Here is a 12,402-nt window from a genome sequence, read left to right as displayed (position 1 = left end):
CCGCCTGCCGAGCCCGCCTCCACCTGGCCCTTTTGCTCAATCTCCCTCCGTCTCCGTGCGCCTGTGCTAGGCTCCTCCTGGGGGACTATTAACTAAGAATAATTTATCCAAGAAATTTGTTATGTGAGAATCACCAATTAGACGTGATTATAACTTACCGCGGCCCACACTGCACCACTGCCAGGAACCTGAATCCCATTAAAACCTAATTAGCATACATTAAGTCCACGGCGGTCTCGCTGCAGTGCCAGCAGGTCTGAGCGGTGACTGGCTGGGCACAAGGCCCTGCTGCCCACCTCGCGGGCCGGCCACATCGGCCACGTGCCCAGGTGGGTGCCCGTCAGCCTTTGGGGCTGGAAGGTCATGCGTGAGGAAGGGGCCACTCCAGTGGACGCAGCCCTCAAGGCCTGGCCGGTGCATGAGTGGCCAGCAGCGTGGACGGGCTTCCTTGGCACCGGGTCAGCTCAGCAAAGCGCTCTGGGGTGGGCACCAGGGCTGAGGCCATGGGGAGTGTCCTGCAGCCCCTGGACGCCAGGGTGCTGGGTGGCTGGACACTGGCACCGTGGAAGGTCCCTTCCCTGGGCTCAAGGACGCAGTGGGTCCTGCGGGGGGCAGAACCCTGTGTGCCTCACCCCTGTCCTGGGCAGTCACCGCCAACCCTGCCGAGCTGGTCCAGTGAGTCCCGAGTCCATCTTCTCAATCCTCACGAGGACTCGTTGTCACACAGTGGACCTGAGACTGAAGGGGCTCAAGGAACTTGCTCAAGGCCACAGAGCCACTGAGTGGCACGCTCAGCCCTGAGCCCAGGTGGCTTTTCTTTTTCGGTTCTGTCTCCTGGTGACCTCTTGCAGGTGAGGTCGACCTGGAGTCCGGTCCAGGCCAGGTGATGTCAGTGCCTCCCTTGGCCAGCAGGGGGAGGCAGAGAGAGGGCGCCCTGGAGGGCAGGCTGGGTTCCCGGGTGGGTGAGAGCCAGGCCCTGGGCGCAGTCTCCCAGTCCGTGGTTTCTGGGTGGTCTGGGGGAAAGCCCTTTGGGAAAACGCTGTGTGGTGGATGACGTCACTGTCCACCAGACACTTCCTCCCTGCCATTCTGTAACTAAGGGTAACCTTCCCGAAGATGGGGCAAGCTCCCTCCCCAGCCCCTTGATGTTGGGCTTGGCCATGGGACTTGATTAGCACGATGCTAGTGGCCTGAGCAGGGACCTCCCATAGGATCCCCAGCTCGCTCCCTCATTTGCACAGTGCGTCACCATAACAACCTGCCCTGGGCAGTCCTGGGCTTGCCCCTCAGCTTGGAGCTGAGCCTGGCTCCAGCCAGCGAGGCCCCGTGGACCATGGCAGAGAAACAAGTGTCTGCAGCTGATGTGCGGATGAGTGGCGCCACGCCGCCGACTCCTTCCTTACACAGCAGTGGCTGGCTGATACACCAGGGCCATCCACACGTGAAAGATGAGAAACAGGACCTTCCAATGAGGTGTGCACAGGGGGCCAAGTCCCGTCCTCTGGCCCTGCCTGTCCCCTCCCTGTCCATCATAAATAGCCTTGTTCCCAGTTAGTAGCCTCAGCAAATGACTTGCTGGAGCTCAGTTCCCACCCGGGCCTCCTCGGCCTCTCCCTGGCCAGCCTGCCATCTAACGAGGGACGTGAGGGCAGGGAGTCCTCCTGAAGGGCCATCCTGTCCCCTTCTGCACTGTCGCAGTCAGACGGCTGCCCCAGGGAAGGTCCCACCTGTCCCCAGGGACCATGTGGGCTCTGATCTGTGGGGGGGAGGGAGGCCCGGGAGGCCGGGTCTGACGGAGCCACAGAGAGAGGCAGCAGCCCTGTGGCCCCCGACCTGGGACCATGGACCTGGGCAGGAGCAGGCGTCCAGAGAAGGCCGAGGACAGAGCCTGGGGAACTGCGTGGAAAGGAGAGCGCACAGGGACTCAGCTCCCGTGTGACCAGGGCAGCGCCACCTGGCCACCTGGTGGGGCCCAGAGAACATCCCAGCAGCTCCTGGCCACCAGCCCCGGCACTGAAACCCCCCGAAAACCACCAGGCCACCTCCTCATGCTCCAGGTGACAAGGCCCGGCCAGGTGGGAGGCCCCAGGTCCCCCGTACGCAGGCCCAGCCTAGTGCGTTGGTGTTACCACAGAGAGTGGCCACGCTCATCGGCTAGGCTGCAGTGACAAAGGACCTGAGCAGGCCGTGACAACAGAGGCCTGTGTCCCCCTAGTGCTGGAGGCCCGAGAGCCTGGTGTGGCGGGGCTGGTCCCCGGGACCCCTGGCTTGTAGCTGCCGCCTTCCCTGCGTCCTCCGGAGCCTTCCCTCCGTGTGCTGTGTCCTCATGTCCCCGTGGAGGACACCAGTCTTACTGATGTCCTCGTGAGAAGATCCTCGGGGCTCTACACTGAAGGGCCATCCTGTCCCTTTCCTGGGACCTCTCCTTCTCTGAAGGCCTCCCTGCAGCCATCTGAGGAGAGCGTGGGGCGGGGAAGGGACACTTTGGAGCGTCCTCAGGGCTTACGCCTCGATGCTCTTCCAACGAGAGCGCGGAGCCCACCCCAAAGCTGTGAAGGCAGAGTCCCCACCCGCTGACCCTGCTGTCCCTCGTCACACTGGGCACTGGAGAACACAGCTCCCTGGGGCTGGGATGACCTGGGAAGCAGGATGTGGCCGCCCCTCGCCTGCCCCCACCCCAGGCTGGGGGGAGGGTTACTGGCTGCCAAGGACACGGGGACCGATGAGGGGAAGTGGGGCCTGGGCGGCTCTGCCTCTCCAGTCCCCGCCCGGGCAGGCCGCAGGCCACAGGCCACAGGCAGAATGGAGGGGATGGCCAGGAGCCTCACGTCCTGCTTCTGAGGTCATCCCAGGCCCAGTGAGCTCCATTCCCAAGTGCCCACGGGGGCCGATGGAAACGCATGGCTGACCTGCACTGTCACCCCTCAGCGGCCACAGGCACCCTGGACACGGCTGGCCTCTGACACACCAGTCTGCTCTGGAGCCTCGGAGCCACCTGGACACACTGAGAATTCAGGGTACGTCCCTTGAGCACCTGCTACAGGCCAGGCCCCACAGTGAGCAGAGCGGCCCCCCACCCCGGGAAGCCCCCGCCCCCGCAGGGACAGCGGGAGGCAGGCGGAGGGCGCAGATGCCCCTCCTCCGACGGCCAGTGCTCCTGGGGGTGGGAGCATCACCCTGGACAAGGTCAAGGTGGAAGACGGAACCGTGATCTCCTTCTTCCCGACTCAGCGACAACAAAGCCGGCCAGGGGCTTGTCCCGGTGCCCGGCGGCTCAGTGGCACAGGCAGGGCTGGGACCCTGTGACTCAGGCTGAAGACACCCAGCCCCGAAGCCTTCTCAGAACTCACCTGGCTCTGGAGTCCCCGCCTCCGGGGCGCCAGGTTCACCAGCTCTGCTGGGACTCTGCCAGGTGGCCAGCGGCTGAGCCTCGCCACCATTTCATCGACGAGGTGCTGCCCGGGGTTGGGGAGGGTGGAGTAGAACTCTGGGGGGCTCTTGCCAGCTACCCGGAATCACAGACCAGGGGGCTCCTACAGACTGCGGGCCCCCTGCAGGGGTCCCAGCCTCCTCTCCACCTCTGTGACCACTGCAATCACTTGACACTAGGGGACACTTGTCTCACCAGGGGACACTTGTCTCACTAGGGGACAAGGGCTTTAGGTTGCAGAAAAAGCCCGATTCTCCCAGATGGGTGGGTCTCAGGGGCCTGCGGTCTGACTGCAGATGAGACCCTCTAGGGACAGTCAGTGAGCAGATCTGAGCCCTGCAGGACACTGACCAGCAGCCTGAGGCGGGAGCAGGGAGTGGGGGCCAGCATGGGGCCGGCGTGGGGCAGGAGGCCTCAGCCTCCACAGAGGCTCTCTAGTCTTAGGGAGCTCCAGACTCACCCAGGGCTTATCAGGAACCACAGGTGTTCCGCCTGGTGGCTCTGGAGAAGGGCCCGGAACCTACCCTGGGCCAGGGCAGCTCCGCTCCAAGAGGCCCGTCCTGCAGGCCGGCGGGGGGACACTCCGCCTGCAGCAGTGGCCGAGGGCCAGGGCCCCGCAGGCCTGCCAAGGGCTATGCCCAGAATCAGACTCACTGTCACTGACTCCGCCTTGCGGCCAAGGTCAAGGTCACAGGGTGGGAAATGTCCTCTGACAGTGACTGCACCAGACCGTGAAGGGCAAGGGCTGGGGAGGCCTGAAACCTGGGGCCCAAGCTCGCGGGGCCCGGGCAGGAGGCGAGGAGTCCTGGAGAGGACAGAGAGCACACGACCAAGAAGCCCAGCTGCGCACACGGGACGGGAAGCTCTGCGGGGCCTCAGCCCTGGCTCGTTGTGGGTCCCGTGGTCCACACGCATGGGCACTGGCTGTGTGTGGCGACCTCCATCCTGGAGCCACAGAGACAAGGTCCCCACCCTTGGCATCAAAAGACGCTTTGCTTCTTTTTCTGGCTCTTTCACCCATTTTTTCTGTGACCTTGGGAAAAATCCCCTCCCCTCTCGGGGCATGGCGGCCACCGCTAATAATCCCTCCCATTTGTAGAAGGCTTTTAACTTTATCAAAATGTCCTCACATACGTTCTCTGTGAAGCATCGCAGACTGGTTTGGTTACATCCCTGATTTGACAAGTAAAACTCTAATGGATACAAAATGCGCGGGGCTCCTTGGAAGCGCTCTCCAGGGAGGGCGGGGGTGGGGCAGACCCTTACAACAAACCCCAGGATTCTCTCTACAACAAAGCGGGTCCCTGGATATGGGCTGACGGTTGTCATTTCAAATGATGTTTGGGGCCACGCCATCCCTGTGTGACCCGAGGACTGGGAGGGTTTCCTTTATCTTTCCTTTTATTTTAAAGAGCCACCACTCGGAACATTTCAAAGATTCTCTTAGAACTTTTCCAATTTAATTTTAAAAAAAATATGACCTCCTCCTAACAGGATTCCCAGATGAACATGGGCCATGGCTCGGCCTCAGAGAACAGCCTCGTAGCTCCAGAGAGGAAACCGGGCTGCACTCCCTCCCTGGCCCCTCCCGTCTGCTCTCGGCCCTAGGACCCAGGGTCAAGTCCAAAGCAAACTTTGTGTCCTGCAGACCTACTGTGTGCTGCGAACTTCCAATAGTGCTTCTCCTTACACCGACTCTGCAGGGCGTGTATCCCATTTTGCAGACGAATAAGGTGAGGCCGAGGAAGGTGAGGAAGGTGAAGGGCTAGCAAGTGGCCGAGCTGGATTCGAACTCGAGTCCATCAGACCCCAAGGGCTGTGTTCCCTCCCTCCCCCCACACCAGCTCTGTGCTCTGGGGTCCGGGCTTCACTACTGCAGGAGACCAGGTGTGGAGAGCACTGAGGGCAAGAAGGATGTGGGGAGCAGTGGAGGTGGGGTGGGGAGACGGGGTGAAGAGGGAAGCGGGGGTCCTCTCCTCCCCATTCCGCCTGGTTAGACTCGCCTACTTCATCTCAAGTGTCCACCACACTCCCACGGCTCGCCCAGGCACTGCCCTTCCTTCTTAAAAGGGGCGGCTTCCAATGGAAGCTCCTCTGACTGCTCTCAGAGCCAGCTGGCGCAGCAGGAGCCCCGAGGCACCTCCATCCCCCAGAAGGGCACCCTCCCTCCCAACCGTAGGCTTGCCCAGTGAGGACAGGCACCTGGAGCACTTCAGGACTAGTCAGGACGGGAGTTGGTGGATGTATCAGTCATCTGAAGCTGCGTAAGAAACATCCCCAGCTTGGTGACTCAGCACATATCTATGCATATCTGCCATGGGTTCTACAACTGGGCTGTGCCAGCAGGGGGTTCTCCAGGTGTCTCACTGGGGGCCTCAAGCAGTCACCTGGCTGCTCACCTGGACTGGATGATCCAAGACGGCCTCGTTCCTATGTCTGCTGGCTAGCGACAGCAGGGCTGGGTGCCTCAGACTCCCTGGCATGGCCCCTCTGGCAGGACAGCCCAGGCTGCTTATGTTGGCAGCAGCATTTGCAGAGGGCCAGCACTAATTGTAAGCGCTTATCTTTGGCCAAGACAAGTCCCTTGACCCCGCCCACAGACCCTTTGCAGGGAGCCACACAGGGAGGCTCCTGGTGAGCTGATGCCCCATTGGCCAAGGTGAATCTCATGGCCACGCCCACAGACCCTGTGGGAGGAGCCACACGGGGAGGCTCTTGGTGAACTGATGTCCCATTGGCCAAGGCAAATCTCGTGGCCACGCCCACAGACCCTGTGGGAGGAGCCACACGGGGAGGCTCCTGGTGAGCTGATGCCCCATTGGCCAAGGCGAATCTCATGGCCACACCCACAGACCCTGTGGGAGGAGCCACACAGGGAGGCTGCTTTGGAGCCAGCTGCCTCAGAGAATGAGCCTGCGGGCTGTTCAGCTCCAGCCTGGCACCTGTTTTCCACTCAGAGAGCCTGGAGCTCAGTCAGGGGCACATCCTCCATGGACGATCTCCCTCCTTGTCTCAGCCTCCCCACTCCACCACTTGCTTCTTAAAATCTTCTCCCAAACAAAATACCTGCACTCAGAACCCTTTTCAGAGCCTCCTTTGGAGAGCTCTGAACCGGAGCCATGGGAGAGCCAGGCTTTTGCCATCCCACACCAACCCCTGAGAGGGACAGAGGGGAGGTCACAGGACGAGATGGGGAACAGGCAGCTGGGGCAATGGGGACCCACTGAAGGCTGTATGCAGAGGGGCGTGGTCAACAGACAACTCCACCCACCGAGCCTCTAGGACAGACCTGCCCTACCCAACAGAGCCAGGAAGAGAAGACCCTGTGGGGGCACCTCCAAGTCAGCGAAGCCCCCCACCGTCCCTACCAGGTCAGGCCAGAGGCCCCTACCCCCACCCTGAGTTCCACTTTCACTGATTATGCAAATCTGCATCCCAGGCTGAGCAAAGCAGGCGACAAGTGGGACAGTGACCGGATCAGGGGACAGTGACAGGATAAGACGACAGATCACAGCCACCCACTCTGGTAAACACAGTCTAATTGCTTTTTCGGGGGGCGGGGGGGAGACAGGCCTCGGAAGCCTCCGAAATAAAACAAATTCCCAATCAGCTGTGTCAGGGCTGAGCCACGGGAGGGGCCGCCCCACGGAGCAGGAACAGCAGAGTCTGACTGGGCCGGGAGGGGCTGGGGACCCAGTAGGTCCTGGGAAGGCAGCAGGCCACTTGGGTCAAAGAACTTTCTGCCACCAGGGAGGGGGCGGGGTGCCGAGGCTGTCACAGCAACCCGCTGGGCTCCCGAGAGCTTGCTAAGCTCTGGACATGGACCACGCGCTGTGCACGAGGGAGTCACTTAGCCCTCGGTTTGATACTATTATCAGCCCATTTCACAGATGAGAAAGTAGAAGTGCACTTGAAACTTGCTTAAGACCCAGGCCCAAGGGCCCCGCTGTTCAATAGACCCCCCTTATTGAGCCGGGCTCTATGTCAGCTGCATCATGAGATTAATAAGGGGTAGGCTGAGTTCCAGCCCAGGCCTGTGTGCTGCCGGTGGCTATGCTCTCAACGGCTAAGCCAGGCAGTGTCCCTGAATACCACTGCACACGTCCGAGCAATAACTCTTGCTTCTTGGGCACTGATTTTGTGCCAGGCCCCCAGACACACACGTCAGACTAGGGATGACTGTGGTCCCCCCTCAAGAAGCCCACGATCTAATAAGGAAGAGAGACAGGCATAAAGCATGGTGGGACAGGTGCCCACCAGGTGGACAAGTTTGAGGGGGAGAGTGGGCAGGGCCTAATTCAGCCTGCAGAAGTTGCGACAGGCTGTGGTTTGAGATGGAGGGATGAGGAGGTGTCCCCGGACAGAAGAGGTGGGGGAGAACAGGGCAGTGAGTGGAAGTTCCCCAGAGAGGCTGTCCTGGACGCGGTGACCCTGGTGAGAATCGGGGTAGGAGCCACAGCGTGAAGGGCCTGGAGTGTCCCAGAGCCACCTTCCTCAGACCCGCTGAGCTCTGCTGAGCCTAGTGACTTACCAGAGGGTGGCAAGAATCGCAGCAGCCACCGCTGACCTGTGCTGAGCAGGTGCCGTGAACCGGGCCCCGCGCTGGGGGCTCCATGGGCCTCATCTCGCTGGACCCCCACACGATGATGATGGTGGTGGTGGGGACCAAACTCAGGGCCTCCTGCCTGCTCAGCAAGTGCTCTGCCACTGAGCCACACCCGGCCTCCATATTATCACTCCCATTTTACAGACGGGAAAGCGGAGGCACAGAGAAGCAGAACCTGCCTGCGATCTCGTCCACACTCTGTCAGACCTTGAGATCCAAGGGCTGCTGGCTGCACTGTGGCGTGGTCTCCTGCAAAGGCCCCAGCCTGTGTGGGACAGGAGGGCAGAGAGGGAGACCCAGGCATCGGCTCCAGGGGTGGGTTGACCCTTCCTGGGGAAGCACCGATTCTGAAATAATAAACCAAATCAATTCAGCTCAGACACTGACCAACCTCCCCTGTGCCCAAGAGGATGGTGAGGGTCAGTGGGTCCCTGGCTGCCAGCAATCAGCCATCAGGAGACGGACCACAGCGTCCCGGGTGGAAGGGACTGGGCGAGCACAACCCCAACTTGGACTTGTGGGAAACTGAGGCCAAGGCCCCGAGTGTGGCGCACAGTGCAGAGTGGGGGCCCCGATCTTCCCCCTCAGTTCCCCCTCTTCCCGAGGGCTCCAGGACCCGGTCACACCTCCCCTGCCCCAGAGGACACCTGCCAAGACAGGTGCAGATCAAGGGCACAAGGTCACCAAATGAAGATGGACTGACTTGCAGGAGGCTTTGCGAGAGCTGCTGGGCGGGGAGCTCCTGCAGGGTCCCTGGGGGGGAGGCCAGCTTCCTAGGAGGCCAGGCAGACAGGATGGCAGGTGGCCTGGTGGGGACAGCCCCAGACTCCTGCTCTCTCCAGGAGGCATTTCATTACCTTTCCTGAAATTGCAGGCTTTGGTTCCTGGGCTCCAGGCGGAGCTGGCTGTCCCTGGCAAGCCCAGGCTGGCATTCAAGGGAACAAAGGACGGCTGGAAAGGCCACCTCCGAAAGGCCACTTGTGCTGCCCCAAAGTCTGGGTTCCAGCTGGGAGAGGGAGGACCACTTCCTGCTCCTGTCACAGGCCGCCAGCAGCAGGGACCAGGACGTGCCCCGCCCGGGAGGCCCCCAGGCAGCGGGCAGGGAGGTGGCTGAGCCCCCACAGCTGCGGTCCCCACCCCTGCAGCCTGAGGAGCCCCAGGAGTAATGACCTCGGGCGGCAGTAATGAGCAGGAGATGAAATCCCTGCTTCCTCCTCAAACTTGGAGAAAAGAGTGACAGTGGCAAAGCCAAGGGCTGATTCCAACCTAGACCCGAGAGCCCCGTGGACCTCCGCAGGAGGCAGCAGGGGGTGTGGGAAACTGTCCCAGGTCGGGGTGGCCCTGGGGGCCTGGGCACTGCTGCTCCGCTCTCTGCTCTCCCCTGAGACCTGCCCCATCCTGACCCTCCCTCCACCAGGGACTGTGACCTGCGTGTATCAGGAAGTTCTTGCAGATGTCAGGGTCCCCCTAACAGCACGTTCCACACCAGGGGCCACGAAAGGGCAGGCGTGACCTTAGGCCACCACCTGAACTCAGGTGCACAGAGCAGGACGGTTGCACCTGCAGCCTCAGTGGTGCTCCGAGGAAGTGGCGCAGCGATCCCGGGCCATTGGCTCCTCAGGAGCCCACAGCTCCGTGCTCAAGACGCCCAGGCTCTGATCCGAGGGGGGCGGGGGTGCACCTGAAGCAGCTCCCAGAACCCATCTGAGCAGTCCCGGGTCCCAGTCCTGCACAGCCCCTCTCTACTTCAAGGGCAATCCAAAGTCCCATTGTCTGCTGTTCCAAAAGTCCCCACTGGGCTCCCGGGACTTTACCCATGATTTGTCAGGTTTCAGCTACGGGGACACCCAGTCAACCTGAGTGCCGGCCGCAGCCACAGGATTATCCAGGGGCAGGTGGGCATTTCAATCCGGGCCTCTGTGAAGTCACCAGCTGCTGTCAGCCACCAAGACTGGGGAGTTGTGACGGTGACTTCTGACTTGGGAGCAATCCCAGAAGCCTTCCTGGAAGGGGCAGAGGCCACCGGGGGCGTGGATGACCCCCTCCCCAGCAGCCAGGGACAGTCCTCTCCTCATTTGATCTTTGTCTCTTCCGAGTGGATTCCAAAGGCACCAGCCCCGGTGCTGGGGGGGTTCGTCTAAACATGATTAAACAACCATTAGGCTCCGCGGTGGGGAAATGGAGATTTACAGACTCCAACCTCCATTTAAATGCAAATGCAGCGCTGTCGGCCTGGAACCGGATCTGAGAGCTTTAAAGGCACAAGTCTCCCTTTGCCTCTGTGGCTGGGCCACCCCAGCCCTGGGGAATCCAGAGGGTGACAGGCCCCAAAGCCAGGCCCTGAGAAGGCAGGGCCAGCCCCCCCCCCCCCCCGTCACAGTCAGGAGACACACCCTGCCTCTGTCGTCCCCAGATGCCCTTCCTGACCTGGGCCATGACCTTGACAAGGTCACACATACTGCTGGGCAATCCTGCAGCAGGACCCAGGCTCTGGAGCCCTAGGAAGGCCAGCTGCCTTGGGTGGCCCTCCTGGGACTCACAGGTAACAGCCCAGGAAGTTGACACTGCAGGTAAGAGCCTACCACATGGCCAACGAGAATAATGGGAATAACGGCAAGGGGTCTTGTCGAGGGCTACCGTGTGCCAGGCAGAGAGTATCATCTCACCCTCCCAAGGTACTAAGAGGATTGGAGGTTTTTTTTGGGGGGGAGGGGGGCTGGGATGGAACCCAGGGCCTGATGTACCTTAGGTAGGTGCTCCACCACTGAGCCTGGATCCTTTTTAAAGGGTGAAAATTGAGACTGTTTTGAACCCAAGGCTGTGTGACTCCCAAATTCAGACTCTTGACAGCCTCTCTGAGCTCTGGCCCTAAACTCCTGTGTGACTTTTAGAAACTGACTCGACCTCTCTGGGCTTCTGCTTCTGGATCTAAAATGGATATGATGGGCAGGGAAAGGAGGGCAGGAGTATGGGAGGCAGATTGAGGAATCATTCTTCCAGCTCAAGGCAGAGGGACACCCAGGAGGAGGGGCTGCCAAGGCCGGCTGAGGCTGAACCACTAAGGCCTTGAATGGCCAGCTGGAGAGCAGGAAGTGTCTGTTGAGGCCAGGGCAGCCCTGGTGGGTTTGGCAGGGCTCGGCCACGGGCTGAGTGGGGTGCGTGAGGAGAAGGGGAGGTCGGGTGGTGGCCACGAGAGCACTAACACCACAGGCTCTCCCTACCTACAGCGACCTTGTGAAGCTGGGTTTGTGACTTACCTCTGCTCCCAGGGAGTCAGGGTGGGGGAGGGAGGGTCCCACCTAAGGTCACCCAAGGTCACCGCCCCCTGGGGAGCTGGGCCAGGCTGCAAACCCCGGAAGGAACATGCCCCCAGGCCCGCCCCAGCTGGGTCCTGGCCGGAAGGGACTTGGAACTTGCCCAGTTTTAAAACCAACTCCGTGTCCCTGAGTGAACCAGAAAGACGGGTCACCCTGGTGACAACCCAGAAACTGGACAAAGGGACAAAGAGGTGGAGAGCTGGGACGGTGACAGGGAAAGTTTTTGGACCTGTCCAGTTGGGTTCCCAGGGAGCAGACCCGGCCATTGCTTCAGGCCAGGTGACACCGCTGCCTCTAGGTGACAGTCCTGTCCCCCACAGGTTGAAGTGGACATTGGAGACGCACGCGGAGGCGGGCAAGTGAAGCAGGGTTTATTTTAAAAGGGGGTGACAGCGACCCCTCCCGGGAGGGAGAAGGCCGCGGCTGGCGTCCCGCTACCCCAGGACGTGAGCGGGTTCTGCCTTTGTGTGTCCTGGGCTTCCTCTGTCCCCTGCCCTCTTCCCGGCTCTCCTCCTTCCTGCGTGTGTGACCAGGCCCGGCAGATGCCCAGCGGGGTGGCCGAGGTGAGAGGCAGAGGCGGTAGAGGCCAGGGGGGATCTGGGCAGGAAGGGGCATAATTACAGCTCCCTGCAGGAGGGACAGTCCCTGGGACAGTTACCTCAGCAACAGGTTGGAGCAGGGCAGGTCATCTTGATAAGGACAGCTCTGAGGCCATCCGCATGGCAGCCCCTCTCCCACTCCCCAGACCCGAGCTGGCCTCCCTGACCCACCTGACCCGATTCACTGTCTACACCGACGGACGGCCTCTTTAATTCTGCCTTCCCAGGGACCCAGATCCGGGGATCACCACAGAGACCCAGGAGCCCTGCGGCCTGCCCTGCCACCTGAGCGATGCCTGCGGGGGTGGTCCATGCGAGGACGCGGCATCCCTCCCAGGACAAGTGCTTCTTAACCACAGCCCTGCAGGGCCATCGGCTGGAGGCCCAGGTGTGAGGAACCTCCTCACGCGGCTCTGCACCCGACTCCCTGTGGCTGGGTCGCCATGGGAG

The 12,402-nt window shown here is 61.4% G+C and overlaps 1 long non-coding RNA gene across 1 annotated transcript in view; it reads left to right on the top strand.

Annotated features, from left to right (window-relative positions):
- The first annotated feature begins 12,294 nt into the window (after positions 1–12,294).
- LOC125620490 overlaps positions 12,295–12,402 on the top strand; it is an 11,361-nt gene continuing 11,253 nt past the window's right edge. Inside the window, exon 1 of the long non-coding RNA XR_007352225.1 lies at positions 12,295–12,340. This is a non-coding gene — a long non-coding RNA (uncharacterized LOC125620490). The remainder of the gene's footprint in view (positions 12,341–12,402) is intronic.

Source organism: Marmota marmota, unplaced genomic scaffold (assembly GCF_001458135.2).
Source record: "Marmota marmota marmota unplaced genomic scaffold, marMar, whole genome shotgun sequence".
NCBI lineage: Eukaryota > Metazoa > Chordata > Mammalia > Rodentia > Sciuridae > Marmota > Marmota marmota.
This window is presented reverse-complemented; position numbering and strand designations above follow the sequence as displayed.